Source organism: Lipotes vexillifer, unplaced genomic scaffold (genome assembly GCF_000442215.2).
Source record: "Lipotes vexillifer unplaced genomic scaffold, Lipotes_vexillifer_v1.1 scaffold47, whole genome shotgun sequence".
Lineage (NCBI taxonomy): Eukaryota > Metazoa > Chordata > Mammalia > Artiodactyla > Lipotidae > Lipotes > Lipotes vexillifer.
This window is the reverse complement of record NW_006791298.1, coordinates 1090633-1114187: the sequence shown is the minus strand read 5'-3', so window position 1 is coordinate 1114187 and position 23555 is coordinate 1090633. Positions and strand designations below refer to the sequence as shown.

At 42.5% G+C, this 23555-nt stretch overlaps 1 protein-coding gene and 1 non-coding gene across 2 annotated transcripts in view; both read right to left on the bottom strand.

Moving 5' to 3' along the window:
- The window catches only part of NFIA (nuclear factor I A), a 393295-nt gene that overhangs the window by 2960 nt on the left and 366780 nt on the right, over window positions 1-23555 (bottom strand). The window lies entirely within an intron of this gene.
- On the bottom strand, window positions 15139-15211 carry TRNAE-UUC (transfer RNA glutamic acid (anticodon UUC)). Its single transcript has one exon. It is a non-coding gene; the product is annotated as a tRNA-Glu (tRNA).

Below are 23555 nucleotides of genomic sequence, written 5' to 3'. Positions count from 1 at the left end.
CCACCGCCCCCCCCCGCCCCCCGCCCCTTCTTCTTTTTGCCCTATTGACATTTCATGAAATACTTTAGCTGCTTAAGGGAATTATAAAAAAAATGCGATGTGAATGTTACTCCTTCTGAGTTGGTATTCAGTAACACAAATCAACTCATGACATGTTTAAATTTAAATGCTAACCACACACTCTCAGAGTTACTTTAAAGGTTAGTTTTTAATCAATAGAAGTTGCTGACTCCTAGTTTTTGAGCCGCACACTGCAGCTCTTGGGCTTTTGTCTAACGTTAAAGCTTTCAAACTTTTTTTTTTCCTTGGGATGATTTTAGCAATGATTTGCAGACACAGAAGGCTATTGTGCTCTGACCAGCAACATGTCACCAGAGGAGCGAGTTGCCCTGGGGTGGGGTGTCAATATGGCTCCTGAAGGCCTGGGTTAGGGGTCTTTAAGAACCCGTGGAAAAAACTTAATTAACCCTTTCAGGCCCAAACCAAAACCTATTCTCAAACTTTTTCACTCCTATAATTTGACCATTAGTCCTTATTTCCACATTACACTAATCTTCATGACAATTAACCCGGCTACTTGACCAAAGCTTTCCAGAATGGGAAGTCAGCCGGTTAGGGGAACCACACAGGGATTTCTTTTTTTTTTTTTTTTGAATGAGGGCTCTTTGATTAAATAATTTATTTGTAGAAATGGCAGATAAACCATTATAATGCTAAAAAAAATCCATCCATTTCATTGAATGTTCTCATGATCAGTTTGTAGCTGAAGACCCTCCTAAGTCTGTTACGGACGAGCGTGATCGTCGCAGGTGTGTAAGCCACTCGACTTCTAAAAACTTCCATGAACTACGAATGACGTCCAGTGAACAACATAATGTTTGGAAAAGCCCATTTTTCTCTTGCGATGTTTTATTATAAAATCTATTATTCAAGCAGAGTGCAAGTTTCAAAACATTACTTGACGAATAATTCTGGGCATTTTCTTCTTGGAACGTACAAGAAAGATATTAAAGAAATCTGAGATTGTTAAATTGGTGGGGTTGAGGAGAAAATCACTGGGAAAATGTTGCCACATTAAACAAAATTCATTTATGGAGAGTCAAAAAATTGTCTTCAGATATTTACTGACATAAGCTTAGGTTTCATATGGTTTCTGCCTTCACATTTTATAGCCCTTCAATCTAACCTCCTGTATCCAGATGGACTACAAAGGAATCTCTGTCCCTTATCTGCAGTGAGTTCCAATATTACAATACAATATCGGACGATGTTATCTTGATACATTTACATTAAGGAAGTAAACACAGAGCTTTGATCTGTTTTTTTTTTTTCCTTGCGAACACTCAGCTATAGTAGTTTTGGAGGTCCATAAATCCACACTCCCACGGGGGCTCGAGTTAAGTAAAATTACTCTGTTACATTCACAATTTCTACAGTTTGGGATGTGCTAAAGGAGGAGGGGAGGGGGCTGGAGGGGGGGTGGTAATTGTCCTCTCTCAGTGTTCAAGGTGAAACATCAAAAGAAATCTGCAGTCCAGGACCAGAGCTCAGCTTTCCTCTTCTCCAGTCAAATGAAGAAGTAATCTCATCAGGTTGGAAAGTGCTGACTAAGGATTTAATAAAGTGCCTGCAGATGTGGCGTCTCTAAGGTATTCAACTCATGTAATGCAAAACAGCTCCACACTGAATGTGCTTATAAAATTTCATTTAACCATTGCAGCGCGACTTTTTTTTTTTTTTTCACCTTTCTCTAAGGAGTTTTATCACACTTCCCGCCCCTTAATTTACAGCTCCATGAAAGTTCGAATCCCATTCTGCCAGGATTCTGGAATACTCACAGTAGTCAGGTTTTATGAACCATAAACAACATCTATCCGGCTGCATCGTAAGCAGGAAGCCTGAAATGGCTCTTGGTAGCTTTGAAAGCAGTCTCTTTCCTTTCCTATGTTGTAGGGAGAGCAATTAGGAAACTGAGGTTACTTTCCAAAATTTGGTCAGGAAGGTGCCTAAGACATGGTTGATGAAGACTCAACTTCTTAGTTAACACCAAACATTCTAATGCAAATAACGACTTTTAAAAAGGCTTTTAATTACACTTTTCACTAAGAGGGCAGGATGTATATTTTAGAAACAAAAAGGAAACGCAAGTCTGTTTGAGATAGCTATATTTCACTTTAACCAAAAAAAGGGAGAGGGTGCTAGGGGTGGGGGTGGGGAGGGCGGAACAGACTGTGACGCAGCAGAATCTGTTTTTCAAATTAAAAAGTTAAACAAAAGGCCTCAAGGGCAAAGTTGAACACTGCGGAAGGAGGTTGTTAATGTGGAATCCAGAACTGGGTGTGACACTTTGCTTTCTTCTCCAGGCAAGGTGGGTTATTTCAGGACATTCACACACAGAAAACAGAAACACACAAATACAGGGAGGGAGGCCTCGGCCCCCAGTCCCCACTCCTTCCTACTCCATCAGCCCCCGAAGAGGATGCTGCCAACCAGTACTGCATGAGTTGCAGTCAACATTTTGACTTCTCTCTTGAGAAGATGCTATCTCTGCTGGGTCACACTAATCCAGTTAGTCATTTTTGGCTTCCTGCTCTTGTTCGATGAGCTCAAGCCCACTGTTTAGCCCAAATGAGTTGTCCTTGGCAAATCAGCCAGAGGTCTGGTAGACTCCCCTGCCCGCTTCTAATCCAATGGAAATGGACAGGGCCTCGGAGTGCACTCCTGGTTTCTCACGTTAGTATTGGGAGTACTTCATCACTTACGTAACAAGTACTAGCACCTACTGTGTGCTTTGTATGCTAGGCTCTGGGGATATAATGAATACAACAAATACGGTGCCTGCTCTTAAGGAGTTGCCCGGCAGAAAGAAAGCGCTGGATTTTAGACTTCTATATCCTTCAAGAGACCAGCTACCCTGATCTTCTCACAGTCGGATCTTTAAAAACTTATGTCAGCTGATAAGGCTGAGTATCCAATGTCCGAGGGACCCAGGACCTAGTCCCACTTTTTCCATTGGCTAGTTGTGTGACTTGAAGTAAGCAGGCCTCTGTCCTCTGGCCCCCAGAGGACTACTGCAGGGCCATTCTGCATTCCATGAGGGGAAAGCAGTTTCTAACACCGGCTCCTTCTGACAAAGGTGACACGCTGTACCCAGGTGTCAGTTATCGGTCTTGCCAGCCACGGGCTTTGATCTCTGCAGCCATTTTTCTTGTGTGATTTTGTTAATTAAAGAAAGCCTGTTTTCAATAACACTAAACCAAGACTTGTTTATTGTACAGGAAACTACTAAAATGTTAATGGACAGTGACTGGCCCTGCTTACCTTTGTGGCCTTATCTCTTCACTGCTTGTACTCAACACTTGTGCGGTGTTAACCTTCCAGATCCCCCAAAGCCAAATACTTTGTCTCTGCTGGGCCTTGGCGCAGGGGTCCCCCTCTCCTTGGCTTTGCTAATGCTAGCTAGTCTTTGCTGTCTCAGATTATCAGTCCCTTCTTCCAAGGGGTCTTTCTCCAGGCCTTTAGTCCCGGGGTTTTACCTCTGTCCCAGTCACTGAACTGTCATGACCTATTTTTTTCCCTCAAGAAAACGAACTGTCTTCTTGCATGTGGCATCTCCAGCAGCTTAATAAATACTGTTGAATAAAGGAAGAAAGGAAGAAATGAGGTATCTCCAAGGCTCCCAAAGCCTGGTGCCGGTTACTCCAACAAGGCATTTAGATGGGTGACTTCTAGTACGGCTGTGCCACATCCATGCTCATGCCTCATGTCCACATCTCCCCAGGTGAAGGTGCTCTCCCCAGAGAGACACAGGTCTCCACAAGCCGCCCCAGGCAGTTCTGATGGAAAAGCTCTTGTGACAGGGCCAACTGCAGCCAACTGCGGCCGTAGCATGTGCAATAGTTTTGTAACATGGACCGCGGCCTACTTACTACGAGCGCAGAGGAGTTGTCCAAACCACCACTCCCTGGAGAGTGACCGTGCTGCTCCCGGCCAAGACCTCCGTTTGGTTCAAACCTCAAGACGGGAAAACACTAATCTTTTTACCCAGTAAGCCATCCAGCACCTCCAAACCTTGAGAGTACATACACAATCCAATTATTCCAACGGTCGTTCCAAAGTCTGACTCTTTCACCGTATTCCAACTTGCCCTAGTGTCTGCCTCACCATCAAGTAAAGTTCTTTTTTCTGGTTTCCCTTTACGTTTTTATCAAGTAATCTTTTACCTTGTGAAACCAAAGACTTCCGAATGAAAAACTGCACTCTGGCTCACTCAGATTTGCCCTGCCGACTTACTGGAGGGCTGAGTGCACAGTGGTGAGAGATGGGACACTGGAGTCAGAGTTAACAGAATCCCATCATTTAACTAGTACACCATTACATGCTAGTTAAGTGATCTTAGGTAAGTTAGTTAGCACCACTGCGTCTCAGTTTTAGACTCCGTGAAATGGACATAACAACTTTATCAGTTTTTGTGGGGACCGAATGAGCTAATGCCTGGAAAGAGACAAGTACCGAAAAGTCGAAAGCCAGGGTAGAAGGGTTCTCTAACCATAAAGTGTGTACAGGCCTTAAGGTCCACAGGAGACCTACGGGGGACAAGTTCCCTTGGAAAGGCATTGATCAACAAGGCGGCTTTCTCTCATTTAATGATATAATTTCTTAGTTAAAGGTAGCAGTTGCGTCAGTTCCATTTCCCCAGTTGCAGAGGAAAGTTCTTGAGAAAATAAAAATCTGTCTTTAATTGCGGTATTAAAATCAGAGCAGCGAAACCAACTGCACAAAAGGAATTGGCTCAAGTTTATGAAAGGCATTTGGGCCCTTGCCTTGCAAGGCTGAACTGCATGCCTTGGAAGTTGGGGATGAGGGGGAGAGGGGATCCGGGGTCGGGTGGGAGGGGAGGGAAGGGGGAAGGGGGGGAGGGTGTGGAGGGAGGGAGTAGTCAGGCAACCAAGTGGGACAGAAACAATCCTATTTTGGTTTTTGTTAGCGAATGGCATACTACATAGATCAGAGACTTCTTATAAAATACAAACCCCCAGTGTACACAAAGCACAGGAAAATGTGAGGAAAAAAGGGAAAAACGAAAAGCAGCTTAGGGTGTGTTAACGCTGCTATTCTGTCAGCTTAAAGAGTATTTTATGCTTGATCAACAGCTCTTTTTTATTGTGCTTTTCTTTCATTCATTCAAGACATCAAAGCCAGGCACCACCAGTGTACCTGCCCTTCTGGAGCCGCTTGAGAGGGGGTCCTAATGAAGCACGACTCTGGGAGCGGAGACCCCCGTGGACACGGCAGTTCAAAGGGAATATTTCAACAATGATTACATTTTGTAAATCTTTTTATGAAAGAGACAGCTTATTTCCTGCTTTTTCATGAAAAATAGATTATCCATTAAAGTGAGCCCACGCCACGGAAGCTGCTTGAGATCTGAGGTGCAGCGTGGAGATTAGGGGAACAAGGACCCGATGAAATCGTCCAGAGTTCCTATCTATTTGCCTACAATGGCACTGCGTCTGCTCTGGGAGGAGCCCGGGCGGTGCGCTGGACGGCTCTGCTGTGGAAAAGGCGGTGACCAGGGTGCTCTGAGGTTGATTTTTCAGCTTGGGCCTTGTGTCTTATAATTTGTGCTTTAAGATGTTTTTTGATTCCACAAAGTCCAGCCAAATATCAGAACGCATCAGGCAAACCCTTTTATTGCACAAAAGTAAGATGAAAGATTTTAGTTACAGATTCATTAAATGCTGTATTTTAATGCTCTGAAAAGGGACGACCCCTTTTCCGTATGGGAAGTTAGCCATAAAAAAAAAGCTGGCTCTGGGCTGAAGATACAATACAGGCTTTATTATTGGCTAATGTCAGCCCCAAAGGCAAAAATAAAGAAGGCAGCCTGGCCCTTTGTAATTTCTGATTTTCAACATTAAATAATCTTTCCCCTAGTCTGTCTTTCTTTTTTTCTTTTTTGGCGGCAGGGAGAGTTGAGGGGAACAGGGCAGGAAGAGAGTATGATTTCCTGGGGAGCTATGAAATGAAAAAAATGTATGTTTTCTACACATCAGATTCCAATTTTAATTAAATGCCTGCTGTCTAACAAGTGCAGACGGTCACACTTGGGGCTGGCCCAATGGTGGCCCAGGGAGGTAACCTTTCTGGTTTAAAGAGAGAGGCGTGGGAGTGGAGGTCGGCGCTCAGCCGAGCGTGGCCACATTACAATAATCACACCACTAAGCGCTTCCCCACTCCTGCTCTTCCCCCAGAGCCGAAAAGTTCTTCCCAAACATGACTCAGGTTCACAGTAAATCTATCATGTAGATTTACTGTTCCGATTGTGCAGGTAGATAAAATCTGGTAAGGAAGAAAATAACATTGAAGTGAAAAGTTCAGTAATTTCAAAAATTCTCCCAGAGACCTCCTGCAAGAGAACGACAGAAGACCTGCTACTTTGCCAGAAACGAATTCCCAAACGAACCTTTCCAGTCAAGGAGCCCTTTAGGCACTGGATGGTACTTGCCCCCTGTGCCCATTCCCACCCCCCGCGGGTAACCTCTCTGCCAGGCCCTGAGCACAGGTCTTTGCTTCGGACCTTCTCTGTTCTCTGTCCAGGGTCCTTCCTTCTGTCCTTTCCAGTCCCCATTTCCTGCCTCCCTCCACCCACCCCTCCCAGCCAGTCTCCCTCTCTCTCTCTCCCTCCCTCTCCACCTGTGTTCGATCCCCCACAAGAATGAGGGCAGACCCCCACTCTCTCAAAGGCTATGCAAAGCAGCAGCCCTCCCCGCTCCATTCTCTGGATTAAGAGGAAGGAAGAGGGCACACTCAACTGCAACCGCAACTACCCGCCTGGCAGCCGGGACGGAAGCTTGTGTATTGAGCCAAACAAGTGAGGCGCAGGGGCGGGATCAGGACAGAGCGCAGAGCAGGTTGTAGCATCTCGGTTCTCAGATTCTTGAGAGAAGAGAGCGAGAGTACAGTAAGATGCAACTCAGCACCGGACTCTGAGGTAGGGGCCTGGGTTCAAGTCTCAGCTCAGTCACTGGCTGCCCTGCGATTTTGGCTGCTCTGATTACACTACGAAGATCCCGTCCCTACACTTTTACCTTCTGGGAACACCTGCTCTTCAATTGTATTGGTCCAGGAGTCATCTTTTCCTCGTTCACTGTGTAGATGTGATACTGGCAGGGATAAAACTGTTCATATCCCTCACTGAGGTTAGAAGGAGCTTGACCATGGAAAAAGTCAGAGACCTAAATTCTAGTCTGTGTGACATCAGGGGTCACAACTTTACTTATCTGCAGAACAGGCCTCAGTATACCAGTTGTTATAATATTATTATATTATTTGGGGGAGGAAATAACAAACATAGAGACAGATCTTTGAAATATTGGCCTAAAACGTAAGCGGCATCATTAAGGGAGGCATTGGTGTGATCTAGATGTCACCCGACGGGGTAAGGGTTTCATCGGAGCCAACTGCCCTGGATAAAAATGCAATGATTTCCCCAAGTCCAGTCAAAGCTCCTACGTGACATCCCTGAAAGCACAAACTGGGGATCAGTGAACAATGCTTTCCTCCTCCTTCTGAAAATGTGGTAGGATTTAGGGTTTTATGGCAACAAAACTTGTCTTTGTTAAGATGTGACTTGCAAAACAAACCCACATGGGGGAGTTGGCAGTTTCAAATGACAGTACTTTTTTTTTAAAGCTGAAACAGCAAATGCTGTTCAGATTTTCAGATTTTTTTCCTTCTATATTTGTAGATTAAATTTACAACTAAGCAATATTCACTACTACAAACAATTAGACTCTTCCTGAATATTCTTCCAGGAGAGGTGAGTTGGAAGCTTCTCGGTAGGGCTGGGTTGGGGGATTGTGCAAAGGTGAAATCCCACAGCATTAAGGGTCTCTGTCAAAGGTCTTATCAATGATTTGGACGTGAACATAACATATGGGATCAGCAGAGCTACTAGGCTTCCCTGTCAGGAATCTATGCTGCTGGGAGAGAGGCAGTATCATTCTAATGCAGAAAATTTAATTCATTTTTACCTTTTAGTAATGACTTTAAAGATGGTGATTTCATAAGCAAAGATTCCTGAACACATATTTAAGAATGTGTCATAAAATCAAGCACGCAAACAAAATCACTTACTTTGTTTTCAGATGAATTCTACTTGGTAGTGCTCTCCTAGTAATTGAGATTTAAGAACAAACTCAGAACTTGTACACACAGTGCCGATTTGGAACAGTTCCATACCTATCACTTTATTCTATTTTAATGAAACCAGTTACAGATTGGATGATGGTTATGTGTTCTTTGGCTTTTTAAATACCCTTTTCTCTTGTTAAATCACCCTATGGCTAGGAGATCCCATCGTTCACTTTGCAAGAATGGTGGCAAATTCAAATGACACATATTAACTTTCTTTCTGATTCTGCAATCACAAAAATCTTGCAAAGATGCCACCTTGTGCTATCCTAAAGGCAGTTCAGTTAAAAAAAAAAAATTACTCGAAGACTTTCTTTTCTTTTAGAGAAGTGAATTGTCTGAGCTGAAATATGGCTTCCTGTTCTACTGCATCAGCTTTCTGTGTTGTTCTCCAGGTACAGGTTTACAAGTTCAAGTTCAGGTTTAAACTAAATAAAACACTCCTCAGGAGTTTATAACTGAGCCTCATTTACATGTGCTCCCTCTGAAGTCTACCGGCCTCTGTACACTAGTTTCCAAGGCTTGGGGGAGGAATGTTTTACAGTTGGAATCTGTACTGCTTTCTCAGGCATTTTAGACTCAGAGGCCAGGCAACAGCAAGCTTTAGTTAGTATTAAAAGTTTCCTCAGATCTACTATAAAGTCAAAGAAAGAGGGGAAGAAAGACAAGGCCAGGCCTGCAGAACTGAATTTTCTTAATTTTCCCGATAAGGCTTTCGTGGTAACATTCCAGTTAAAAAGATTCTGGATGCATATTCTAGAATTCCATAGTCATGACTTTAGATTTCTCTGAAATCACTTTCAACTCTTTGTGGAAAGTGGTCAATGCATGTTTATTCTCTCCAAATATAAGACCTAGGGTTTGTGTAAACTGGTTTTCTGACTTGAAAAATACAGTTAAAAAGTGTTATGAAGATAAATGTCCCCAACTCAGAAGGGACTCCTTATTATGTTTATGAAAAAACCTAAGGGATTTTTGAGGTCAAAAAGATCTCAGGGATTTTCCAGCCAACAAAGTTACACTAGAGAGGAAGAAGTGGCTATTTTTGGTTTAGAAGCCTGAAGGGTTGAAGTAGGGGTTCTGAGATGCTCATAGAAACCAATCTGGAGAGAACTGGTTTCCTGGCTGACTGAGATTAAGACTCAGTCTCCTTGCTAAGCAAGGGTCCTGGAGTTCAGAGAAAGCAGTGATGGTCTTTGTGGACAGAAATGGAAGGAGAGCCGGACAAACAATACCAAGAACTCTGCCACTCAACTTCTCTGTGAATTTGAGTTTGGCAAGAAAGTGGGTACAGCAATAATAAACCAATGCTTCAAACACCTGAGTGTTACTCTATAGCATCTCGGCCCTGGAGCAGTTTCCTGATAGGTGAGCATACCCGGCATTGCAGGGTGTGGCATTCCCAGTACTCCAGCTTCAGCAGCTGCATCCCTGCACAGTGACAGTCCACTGTGAATCTGGTCTCAGTCTGTGCCTCTGATTAAGAACACCTTCCTAGCACCGTGGTTGTGAGGTTGAAGTGAAATAATACATGAAAATATGGAAGTGTTTTGTCTTTTAACTTAAGTTAAACTAAGCTGTTAAACAAAGGTGATGCTTTTTTTATGTATGTGTCTTCCTTTCTGACATGGGGAAGACAGAAACCTCATCTCTATATGCTAGCCCATATAGCTTCTTGGCCTGGTACATAATGGGCAGTCACTTTTCTTGGATAAATACAATAACAGCCTGAGTACGCTGGCTATATCCTCTTTTCTCTCAATCTCTTGAACTTAGCCTAGCTCAAATGCTAGACGCATTAAGGAGTTTTTAAAACCAAATTAAATGTGAATATGCGTCCAAATAAAACCCTTTGCTATGAACATAGTAAGTTTCTTCTATTGGATAAAGACATGAATAAAAGTAGAATCCGCATAGATGACATTCTGTAGAAATGAACGATAAAATTAGTTTCTTTGGGGGCGGCAGTTAACTTATGACGACTGAATGAAATCAGGACTCACAACCCTGAGAGTTTCTCTGCCTTTGGCCAGGAACGATTGGCCAAGCTGCAGAAAGATAATAATTTGCATATGTGATAGTCTCTACTATACCATTGGTCACTCATTCCCAAATTACTGAGAATCACATGTTCTTTCCTTTGTCTAGTTTTTGTTTCTCTTCTTTCTTACTCATAAATATCTATCCAATTTTGACTCATTCTCCACTATCCTTTGAATTTCTGCCTTAAGGGTTGTTGCAGGAAACAAAGTAAACATAACTGCCAATGTCAATTTTTTTTTTTTTTTAAGTAACTCTGGCAAAATGGTGGATGGGAGGAATTCGATACTCAAATGCTTTGCAGATTTTCCTGAGGATTTAATCTACCCATGCAGCTCTTAATTCTTCTCAAGACAAAATAATTTGATAGTTGACCTGACAGTTCAGAAAGTTTTACATTCATCAGTGTGTTTGGTACACTAATGCAGATCTAATGTTATTTCATTCATGCTGAATCTTAGGGCAAAACAGTAGTCTCATCCTTCAGCAATTTTCTTTTAGAAACAGAGGCCACCAATTTGGAAACATGCTCGTTGGATGGAGCTACATGGAAGGCACAGGATGAAGAGGGCAAGCTATTGCCTGAACACAAATTAGGCCCTTGGAGAAGCTGCCTTGTCTCTCCTGCTCCCTTAGAGTTATTCAGTGGGTACCATCCCTCATCTTACTATGGAGCTTAATTCTGTGCCTGGTTCTTATTCAAAGCAAGCAGCCAGGAAGGGGTGCAGAGGGACAGTCGAGATTTGACATCTCTGTCCCCAGAACTGAGGAACACTAGAGAATTCCATAAGGAGTGTCATTCTGCAGTTCTTGTTTCACAAAGGTCATTGTGATGCAAGGCCAAGGGGAAGAGCCATGCAAATAGCATTCCTGGAAGATGGTGGGGGTGGGTTAAGGGAAAGGATTATGTTATTAGGAGGGAGGGGTGAAGAGAATTTGGTACATCTTTAGACTTTGACAGGAAAAAATATTTGGGAAGAAGCCAGCAGAGAGATACAGCCTGGCCCTAGCTGAATGGTAATGATGGAACTAATAGCAACATTGAGAGCTATCCAGATACCAGAGAGAACAACTGGCAGATATTAAAATCATTATAAGATGTGAAATTATACCTCTTGCTGCGTCATTATCACTACATTTCATAATATTTGTCAAGAAAAGCACACAAAGCCTATCAGGTTAAATTAATCCTAATGATCAATTTCAGTTTTTATTCTAATTAAACGATTTCAATTTAATTAATGTGAGCACAGAAATCAGGCAAAATTACAGATGTAAATGTTGAACTTTAAATCAAAGGTCCTCCCTGCTCCCTGCCTCCTATAAAAGTACCTTAAAATACTTGCCTGTGAAAGCAGATGGGAGTTTTAACCTTTGTCTGCACTGTGAAGGACAGGAGTTAGAAAAACACGCCACCGAAAGCTTCCCCAGACCACAGACAGAAGCACAGGTTTAAAAACCACCCCCACACACCCACACCCACATGCACACAATACTAGGTGGTAGTGTATGAAGATAAATTCTGCACGGTGAACTCTGGAAGTATATGCTTTTGTTCCTCAGGATTCCAATGCACTTGGGTCAGTCTAATGGATATTGAACTTCTATAAAACACCTCTGTAAAATAGAAACTGTGCACCCATATCCTAAGCCACATATTAAACTACCAGTGCCTTCCCTCCCTGGTGTCAGAAACCCTGCCTCTCAGACCTGCTTTACCTCTGATTAGCTGTGTGGCTTCACAAATCGTTTCAACTCCCTGAGCTTGGGCCCTCTTGTTTGGAGGGGCTGTTTTATCAGAAGTATACACACTTTATTCCAAAACGCACTTAAAGTCATATCTGAAAAATGATGGGGTGTGGAGGTGACAATCTTTAAGAAAACTATCGGCTTCAGGATTCCGAATTTCTGTAACTTCCCAAAATACCAGCGTCTTAAAATGGATTTGCAAATGGCATGGGGTACCATGTGTCTGAGTCATCCTATAAACACCTTTAAATAACCTTTCTTCTCCCTTAATAAAAATCCAAAGGAGATGGGATCCAGAGCTCTACAAGTTAGAAGAAGGAAAGGACCTGTAAATGGATTCTTTTCCTACAAAGAAAAGAAAAAGATGGCAAAAATATGAAACAGAAAAAAAAATAATGAAAAGAAATGCATGTTCTTTTTTTTTTTTTTGTATTTAAAAAACTTGTCCTGGTGAATCATACTTAATAACAGGTCTGTAGTGTCACAGAGTCTTGGTCTTAGAAGAATGTTATATGCAGCGTAAGGTTCTATGTTATTTCTCTTATCCATAAGATAGCCACAACTTCTTTTCCCACAAATAAGCCTTCATCCACGAGGCCTCATCATGACTTGTTCACAATTGTATATGAGAATTATTTGACAGCAATCAATCCACTATTATTGTTTGGGGACATTAAAGGAGAGCAGCAGAGTAATTTAACAATATAGTTGATTAGTGTAGTAGTCATCATTAAATTTAGTAATAATAGTGGGATTTCTCCTTACCTTGGTTAATGATCATGGACAATTCATTTCTTGACTGCCAGTGGTAGAAACGGTTTTTAAAATATTAACTTCTGCCCCTTGGGAATGACACTTAGCCCATCACATTTAATTTTTGACGTTCACTGAACAGCATGATCCTAATCTCTTGATTTTATCATCTTAACTAGGAAACATTAAAATATGCATTGACTCCAGTTGGCAGGAATCTTTATGTTCTTTTCACTAAAAAAGCTATAAATCCAATGGTTGACCTTTTATTTCCAGGTCACAAATGACACCCACTCACTTTTGTCCATTCACATAGGATTTATGTTAGGGTCTACAGGTATAAGCCATGAAAGTTGAACTTTAATGAAATGTCTTTCAAAGATGTGCACTAAACCAAAAATGTCCCACAAAAAATTAGCGGATGGCCTTTTAAATCATCTATTATATCTTCAGGTTCACTGTTGGCTTCAACTAAGTCTATTTTTCACTTGTAGTAAGTTTCTTTTAATAGTAGCATTTTTCTGAGGATATAAATTAGGCTTGTGTTTGGGATGATAATAGTACCTTAGTTCCCAATTTAAGTTTCTAAACTGAAAGAAGATTTCTGAAACGTTCTCTTTACCATCACCATAATTCATCTATCTCCAGCTGAAAAATGTTCCTTGTCGTTTTTCACAGAATCAATTGTATTGATGGGAGGTGTTCTGTGTTGTCAGTCAGGGAAATGTGATTTGATGGGACCCCAAAGCAGTGAGATGGGGGAAGGAATACCAAACCTGCTCAGGTCCACGCCATCTGAGTGAGATCAATGTTTCCCATAATACTCTTCCTGTCATGTAGCGCCCTGTCACAATTAATAATGTAGAAGGAGCTGATTAACTTAAGTAAAGTGCTCTCTGCTGTGTAAACACATAAAGATCTATGAGGCAAAAAAGGGGGTGGGGACAGGAAAGAACAAAACGTTATTTTTATTTTTCACGTGGAAACGTTCTCACTTTCCATTCTTCTCTTGTAACGATTACGGTACCAGCCATTCTGACGGGAGTCGATAAATTGATTTGGGTCTTGATGCTGCAGCAAAGCAGACTGATCTGAGACACCATTATCTGCATTGGAGAGTGTGTGTGTGTGTGTGTGTGTGTGTGTGTGTGTGGTGGGGCTGCGCTTTGGTGGCAGAGGGCAAAGGGGCAAAGTCAGGAAAGGCACGTCGGCATTGTTCTAGATGGGAAATTAAGGCTCTACACGGAGTTTCTGGAATGGACAGATGCATGCATGTGTGTGCGCATGTGTGTGCATGTTACGTGTGTGCATGCGTGTGTTGGGAATGGATGGAGGAAAAGAAGCCTTCAACTTGGCTAAAGGATGCAGCCTAAGTAATACAGTATATGCACCACTTATTTAAGTCCCGGTGGTATTTCAGTCACTCACAGCCATCTGCAATTCAATGAGGATCACCACCCCATTACAGCCCGTCATATCAGCTGCGTATCTGACAAAATAAACATTCAGAAACCTGCTCCTAGGTTCATAACTTGTTTTTGCACTGCGATTTTCTTCTTTTCTCCCTCATCCAGCATAAAGTTTAATCGTTTTTTAATATGAAATTATACCATACATAGAAACTCTCCATATACATTCCTCAGTGTATTTTTCCTCACAACCAGAAACTGAAGCTGTTAGCTGAGCTTTAACTTGTTCCTTGGGAGTATGCTAAGTATGTTCTTAATAAATAAATATCATTCCACTAGCTAGTGAGAGAATTAATGGCACAGTTTATGGAAAATGGACATGGGAGGATGGAGGGACAGACGACGCAGCCCAGGGGAAAAATTACCAGATTACCTCTGTGGTTCTCACCATATTAACATTTCTATGTCTCTACCGGCAATCACGGGTCCCTGGTCCCAAAGATGAAGGAGATGCATCCTGCCTCACTTCTGGTGCTGACGGAGGTTCCATTCTAAGGAGTGAAAAGGCAGCAGCACACATCAGCTTTCCCTGTGCCAGTGTGGGGTGCTGGGGGCTTTACATTCTAACCATATTGAATTTTCACAAAACTCTAAGTGGAATGCAGGAATTAATTTATAATTTTATAAATGTGACATCTAAGGGTCAGAAAGGCTAAAAATTACCCCAGGGTCACTGTGGAAGTCTGCTCAGGCTGCCATAACAAAATACCATAGACTGAGTGGCTTAAACAACAGAAATTTATCTTCTCACAGTTCTGGACGCTGGAAGTCCAAGACCAAAGTTCTAACTGATTTGGTACCCGGGGAAGGTCATCTCCCTGGATTGCAAATGGCTGCCTTCTTGCTGAGTCCTCACATGACAGAGACCATGCTCTCTGGTGTCTTTTCTTTTCTTTTGGTTAGCTGCACTGCGTGTCTTATGGGATCTTAGTTCCCTGACCAGGGATTGAACCTGGGGCCACAGCAGTGAAAGCACTGAGTCCTAACCACTGGACCGCCAGGGAATTCCCTGTCTTTTCTTAAAAGGCCACTAATCCCATCATAAGGGTCTCACCCTCATCTAAACCTAACTACCTCTCAAAGGCCTCATCTTCAAATACTATCACATTGGGGGTTAGGGCTTCAACATATGGAATTGGGGGGGGGGTTACAATTTAATCCATATGAGTCATGTACTGAGATAAATCAAAATCAAGTCCATCTGGCTCCAAAGCTTCTATTTTCTCTACTATGTTATACTGCCTTGGAGAGCAGAGTACCTCATCACCATAGGTCTTAATGCTGCTACTACCTGTAAAATCTCAGACCTCACGCATGTTAAACCAAGCTAAGTTAAGGTTTCTTCACATATAGAGATCCCACTGTGCCCTTTACCTGCTTCCCATCTCCCGCAGAATAAAGTCCAAGTGCCTTATCATTGTATAAAGGCATGTATGTATTCACGACTAGACCCCGTTTAACTTGCCAGCCTCATTACTCAACATTCTCTGTCATTTACCTTACATTAACCAACATATGAAATAGAATTCTCTGAACACACACCACTGTTTCTCTGCATGTGCTGTTCCCTTCTCCTGGAATGGAACTATTTCTGTCTCCTTCCAAACTAGCTCATGTGAAATCTCCTCTAGAATATCTTCCATGAATTCCCTGCTTCTCCCCCGGGGTTAATTATCTACTCTCTGCACTACCTGTAGATTATACATACTTCAACTGTTTCCCTTACCATATCTTACTATAATTTGTTTACTTTTCTCCTTAAAAGTCTGTGAGCAATGGATGGCAGGGATTGGATCATATATATCAGTAGTACCCTGGTGTGGTAGGTACCAGGGATATAGTATGTGCTCAGTAAATTCTGGTTTCTTTTTTCTCCCTAAGGACAATCACACAGCTGGTGAGTGGGACAGATGAGCTAGGAATCCAGATATTTTGACTCCTAGTCCAGTGCTCATTTTACTCTACCAAGATGCACTATGGTCAGTTCCCTTACTAGACTTTTCCATTATATTGTCCTTCCATTCCCCCCACCCCTGACCCCCGGTACTACCGCTTCCCCAATACACATACATACACACTTGGCCATAGATCCACGGAAGGGAGACTGTACTTGAGAGGGGCAGAACCTGTGTTCCACGAAGGATGCCTTAAATTTCCTTTAACATGCAGCATATCCAGCCTTGGAAGGCAGTGCTGGGCACTTCCCACATCGTTAAGGCAGAGCCGTGTGGGCCCAAGGCTGCCCTGTGCTGAGGATGTTTGTGCCTGGGCTGCAGCTCCATTTAGCCCAACACATTCCGATTCTGGGGGTGGGGGGTAGGGGGTGGGACGTGTGGCAGCCTGTGCGGGGAAGGGAGAGTGTGAGGGCGAGGAACACCGGGCCAGGACAGCCTGTCCTAACCCAGTGTCCCAGCTCCAACCCAGAGATCCGGCTTATCACAAGATCATGTGGTTCATTAGTTAATGTGTAAAGCATTTGGAAAGTGAAAAGCCAATTAGAAGTGCTAAGTTACTTTGTCTCTGCTATAAAGGAAGAGATGTGAAGCCTAAGGAAAAATTCTCAGGCAAATATTTTGGGGGAAGCCTGCATTGTGGAATGTAACTTAATGAACAGGCTCCAATGAAAGGCTATACCCCCAAAACATAGGCCACTGATAAAAGAATGTGTCTTCGTCCTCAATAAAGAAACAGGAAGGTAAACAAGTGGGTGTGGGAAAAGTGGCCAGGAAGAATCATTGAGAACTCACGTGAGATCTTTGAGAATCTCACATTAGACAATAGGCTCTGGCCTTGGAACTATGTGTATCTGTGGAACCTTCAAGGTCTTAGACTCATTAGAAGGCCTGGGAAAGCCTGTGTCCTAAAGGAACCTCTCCTAATGCGAACAGTCATTATTTAGAGTGCAGAAACATTTGGTAAAGCAAATTCTTCCCTGGTATGGGATTTTCACATGCAGGGGCTTTGTGGAAAGTGGGAACCCCACCTGTACTGCCTTCTCTCCTCAGAGCATGTAGCAGGGCCAATGCACTCATTTTCCTGTTCTCTGAACTCTGTTGACTCAAGCTCAGCAAAACCAGGCTCTTTTCTTTTGCAAAGGAAGCATCTGGTTCCAAGTCATAAAAGAGAAACCCAGAACCTATTGCTGACTGTTTGATAAGCACCTGGGAGGGCACGTGGAGGGCACTGTTTCCCAGAGTTCCCCTGCAATTACAAAGGCACATGTCCTTCAACGCAGCCTTTTCAGAGTCCTCGTTTACCAGAAGAACCTTGACCCAGCCCTGTGGGAGCTGGTCTGCAGAAAACTCCAGGACTTCTACCCAAATCCTGGACTCCAACAGAGGGCTGAAATGAGATGATCACTGTGCACTCATACATGCACACAGCATACCTGTCTCCTAGACGCACAGGGAGTGAGTGTGGAGGAAAGGCACTGGAAGGAGACAAGCAGCAAGAGAGGAAAGGAGTCAAGTGCAAGAACAGGAGTTGAAAACAGCATGAAACCTACCAGGGAATGGGGAAAAAGGAAGATGGGAGATACTGTTAACAATCTACCCACTACCTATTGCCCCTTCTTTCTGCAGTTTTGTTTAGGGAGGACAATGTGACCAACCCTGGGTAATGAGTCATGATCATAGCTAATCAAGATAGTTTTGTGTTGGCTTTCCTGGCATCTTTTGCAACTAAAGATTAAAATGTGACCAGTTTTAGTCAATGAGACCCAAGTAGAAATTTGTTAACAGGAAACAGGGAAGGAATAAGGCAGGATCTTTGTTCCCTGATATAAGAGGAATAATGGGGTAGGATATGGGTATGATGCCTGGAGCTGCAGCAGTCATTTTGCAGTCAGAGGCACCTGCTTGTGGATGCTAAGAATGGTAGAGCAGAATGTTAGAAAGAGCAAGGTTCCTGCTGGCAACATGTAGCAGCTGAAACAATGCCAACAGCCACTCACTGACAGATTTCTTGCTATGTGAGAAAAGAAAACCTGATTGGCTGAAGCCACACTTAATTGGGTTTCTTCTATGAAGTAGATACTTTATCACCTTCATTTCATAGATAAGGAAACAGAATTTTAAAGGGTAACATGTCCAAGATCACTCAGATAAATGGCACAGCCAGGACGTGAAAACAAGTCTATTGTACTCTCTGATTCATGACTTTTTCCTTGTTCCCCTAAAGAAATCAGACCATGAGCATCAAGAGCATTTCCCTTAGGAACCCTCCTACGCTGCTGGTGGGAATTAAGTTGGTGCAGCCACTATGGAGAACAGTATGGATGGTCCTCAAAAAACTAAAAATAGAATTGCCATATGATCCAACAATCCCACTCCTCGGCATATGTCCAGACAAAAATATAATTCAAAAAGATACACACACCTCCTATGTTCACAGCAGCACTATTCACAATAGCCAAGACATGGAAACAATCTAAATGTCCATCGACAGATGAATGGATAAAGAAGATGTACACAAATAGAATGGAATACTACTCAGCCATAAAAAAGAATGAAGTAATGCCATTTGCAGCAACATGGATGCAACCAGAGATTATCATACTAAGCGAGGTAAGTCAGAAAGAGAAAGACAAATACCATATGATATCACTTATATGTGGAATCTAAAATATGACACAAAAATGAACTTTTATGAAACAGAAACAGACTCACAGACATAGAGAACAGACTTGGGTTGACAACGGGGAGGGGAGAGTGAGAAAGAGATGAAGTGGGAGTTTGGGGTTAGCAGATGCAAACTATTATATATAGAATGGATAAACAACAAGGTCCTACTGTATAGCACAGAGAACTATATTCAATATTCTGTGATAAACCATAATGGAAAAGAATATATATATAAAAAGAATGCATATATATGTATAACTGAATCACTTTGTTGTACAGCAAAAATTAACACAACATTGTAAATCAACTATATTTCAGTTTTAAAAAAAAGAGCATTTCCCTCAGTATCCTGAAACTTCCACTGACTGGAAACATCATTATCAAGACACATTTCAGGGCTGGAAATTTGGATGGCAGTTCTGCATTTGATACTATGGTTTTCTGACTTCACTGTAAGGCTATCATCAAATTCTGATCTAACTCGTCTCAGCTCTTTACACCCATTCACAGCTTCTTGTTTCAATCTTCCCCCCCCAACTTCATTTTCTATCCCACTTTTCCCACAATCCCAAGGGCTAATTAAACAAATACCAGACGTTTGGTTCTTTTTCTTCTTCCATGAAATCTAAAATTTCCTGCGAAATCTCCCTTTTCTCTTCCCCTTCTCCATTGCCACTGATCTCATTTAAATACTGGAAAAGAAGCAAGCATGAAAGGAACCACTATTTATTGTGCATCTACTGTGTGCCAGATCCCATGTAAGCACCTTAATTCTTTCAACGATCATCAATTTGCTTCAACTAAGAAGTTTCCCCAAATCTTTTAGGAGCAAGGCAACAAACAAACAGAAAGGCTAAAACCAAACCAAAGTATGCCATTAAACATGATGGGATCTCCGAAGTATTAAAAACTGAGGGAGAAAAAGGAGACCAGTACCTAGAACTGAGGCTCTCGCTTGGTTCAGAAGTGAAATTTGTGGCTGAGGACAACTAAAACGTGCTGCCCAAATAAAACTTGAAAGACAAAGGTTCTGTTTATTGAAAAATGTATTTTAAGCGTGTCTCATAGGCTGTCCGTGAGTCAGCTGCCAAGTGTTTGCGAAGAGAACGTGGTAAGAACTTACAGGCTGGGGTGGGGGCTGGGAAGCTGGGGGAGTCGCTCCTGCCCACAGTAAGAGGGAGCAGATGGCAGGGGTAACATCTCCGCGAGGCGGTGCTGACTATTCAACACCTACGGCTGGAGCAGAGAACATAAGAGAAAAGCATGACCAGGCACTGCCTTTCCCCGCAGATTCTGGGGGGTACATTCTTTTGCCACAGTCCTTGCCACCCTCAGAGACATGATTTCCCCTTGGGAAGTCTCCTCTGCCTTGGGGCACAATTTGGCTTAAGAGAAGAAACGGGGTGCAGGGCAAGGATAGATGTACCCAGTTGAATGAGGCTTTTGGAGTACCTATAGGGCAAATGCTCAGTGGAAGAATCCACGAGATTCTGATCTTGTGGAGGTGTTGTCCTAATTTTGTCCTAACTGGATGGTTACTTTAGATCCAGCGTTTGGTGGGCAGGTTCTGCCCATATCTACACAGTAGCACATGAGGACGCATACAAGTCCTTCCCTGATGGGGCATGCTGAAGGGAGTGTGGGCTCTGGAATCAGAAGCGGGTTTGTGTCCTGGCTCTACGAACCCCCGGCTATGTGGTTCTGGGGAAGTCACTTCCCTCTCTTTAAACCTCAGTTTTAAAATCTGCATAATGGGGATAATGATAACGGCTCTGCCTACTTCAAAGGGTTGCTCTGAAGATCAAATGAGAAAATACTTTGTAATCCAGAAAATACTGTTTAAATATGAGTTTAGTTATCAACTGAACAACAAATGCTGTTATTTGTTGAGCATTTAACAGGTGTCAAGCATTTACTTTCTCTTCACTAACTGAATTTAAGACTCAAAACAACCATAGAAGGTAGATAAATACAGTTATCACCATTTTACAGTTAATAAACCAGGCTAGAAAAATTGAATTACAAAGGAAAAATTTTAAAAACTACAAAAAATGAAGTACACATACTACTGCTAAGTGATGGAATAAAGCTCCAACCAAGATCTGAAAGGAAAGCTCACAATCTCAGCTGCTCTGCTATCTGGGCTCTGGGCAGAGGCTGGCTGTTCTCACAGATGCAGATTAATGTCATTAGTAAAGGTCTTTTTCCCAGGCAGGATGAGAGAATGAACTCAGTCTTGATTTCACAGATGCAGGCTAATAGGAAACTGGGGCAGGTCTTCAGAAGAACCAAGTGCAGCGTCGGTCCTATTCCTTGTTGTAAGAGGATGAGTCAATCTTAGACCATAAAGAGAAAACAGTCAGTAACCTTTCATTATAAATGGTTAAGGATGAAGATAGTATTCAGGAAAGAGAGCAGTTCTGGAGACAGACTGGTTCAAACCCTGGCTACCCCGTTCGCCATGGGGCAAGTATACTCTTTGAAACTTCAGTTTCCTCATCTGTAAAACAGGGATAACAGCACCAATCTTAGAGGGCTCTGAGGCCTGTAGGGAGTGCAGGCACAGAACCTGGCACGCACTGGAGCCTTAATACAGAATGCCCATTTGGCCAATTAACTTTTTTCAAAGTTAGGAGTAAATGGAATTTTATCTGCCATTCCTCTCCAATCCTGGGAGTTTTCAGCTGTATGGGCTTGTAACAAAAATGCTCAGATCCAATTCTAACTAGAAGGGGGAGGATATTTTTTATTTTCCTTTCTCTAACGAAATCTGAGTTTCCTGCCTTTGCAACTATCCAGGCTGCTCCTTGAACTTCTGTGTGGTACCTAACCTCCTACAGGCAGGCAGCTGGAGTCTGGGCAGGGAATGGCTTCAGCTAACTGCAGTGCAATCTCAAGTGAGCTTGGTGTCCTGGGTGAGAACATTACGCAAGAAGGGCTGTTTCTTGGAAATGAGGGATTGGGTTGGGGGGGCGGGCTCTGGCTGATATGCCAGCAGTGGGAAAGGATTCTAATTTTATCTGCTTGGTCCAGGGAAGACAGAACTCAGCGTGTCTCTCTACCTAAGACGGGATAAAGCCTTATCGACCAGCTCATGGCAAAAATTAAAAGTACAGGAAAAAGGTAAAATGTATAAGAACCAGAGCCATATCATCAGTCCAAAGTTAGACAAGGACAGAAAAACTATCTAGCCTTTTCTGTCCCTTCCACTTTTCGGAAAGTTCTTCCGAGTACAGCTCTCTGGTCTCAAAGCCTCTTAGGCAAATCCTTATTGTAACTGGTATCACACTGCATTATTAATGTTGTTGTCATTACTATTATTTTTTACATCTGTTTCCTCTATTAGACTTTGAACAACTTGAGAATTGTTATTCCCTGCCTTCTTGGGTCTTGGGAATATAGTCAGAAATGATGAGTGATTGATGAAAGGGACTTAGGAAGTTTTGCATTTTGCAGATTGCCTGAGCTTTGGTTTCTTAGGCAGAGTTTCAGGAATATGACACACAGAATGGCAACAGATCCAAACGCTCTCCATATCCACCACCTCCCTATGTTCCTTGTGCAAGCCCACCAAAGGCAGACAACGGGTGCTATGCCCATAATTTAGCTCTGCAGGGACCTCTCCAGATCAGCAGGTTTCCAGCACAGTGAAGTGTGTGGTTTGTGCATACATTTGTAAATTTCATGAGGCAAAGGGAGCCACACTGCTTGCCAGTCAGGCAGCTAAATGACTTATTAAGCAAAGGTTACAGAACCTGTGCCTTTTTGTCAACAAATCAGGCCCATGCCATGCCAAGTGATTCTTCTAATAACCCAAATGGTAATTTGGTTTTAAATAGCATTTCAGATACCACAATTCTGTTGAGGTAGAACAGTGATAGATTTGGGTGGCAGGGACTAAATCCCTGTTTTTTAGTATTGTTTGCACTCATTTTTCATTTTAAAGAATTAGTCCTCATTGGTGTTCTGCAGGTTAAGCATTTTATTTGAACATTCTGATTAAACTAGAACCTGAAAAAAAATGAGTTCTTTGCTCAGTCCTTCTGTGTGGGAATTGGTATTTCTATTTATTACCTCATGATGAAATATTAACTTTTTTTTCTCTAAATAAATGCCTTCTCTTAATGGCTCTCATTTTCAGGGGTCAGATTAAATTATGAGATGCAACTGAAATGGCCATTGGCTTTCTGCTGTTTGAGATGATGCCATGCTCTCTTATATCATTCAGTGGGTGTGCAGGGGACATTAACAGTGTCCAAAGTGGAGTAAATACTCTATGCCCCAGAGACTTTTCTGTATGTTACTATCAACTGTCATGGTGGACAATACTGAAAAATAAGAGATTCGGAGTGGTCACGGTTTCTTAGAACAGATGGGTGTTCTAAAGGCTGTCAGGAGGTGGCTACCCCCCATATTAAAGATGAGCTACAAAATGGAGGAGTATAAGGAAAACGAAAGGCAAATCATGATAGTAGCAGAGGTAGCAGACAAGTGATTCAGAAGAATGGGACAGATAACTTGGCAGGAATGTTCCAACAGAGCCAAAAGCTGGGGTGAGATAGACAATGCAATTGGAAGGCAGTGTGAAAGAAAACTAGCTCGAGGCAAGGCTAAAGAGAAGGCAATTCTGTCTCAGTGAAGGGAGGAATTCTCTGGAGGACAAAAGATAGACTGGAAGGGAAGGAGGAGAAAAAATGGCTTTCAATTATCCATGTTATCTTTCCCT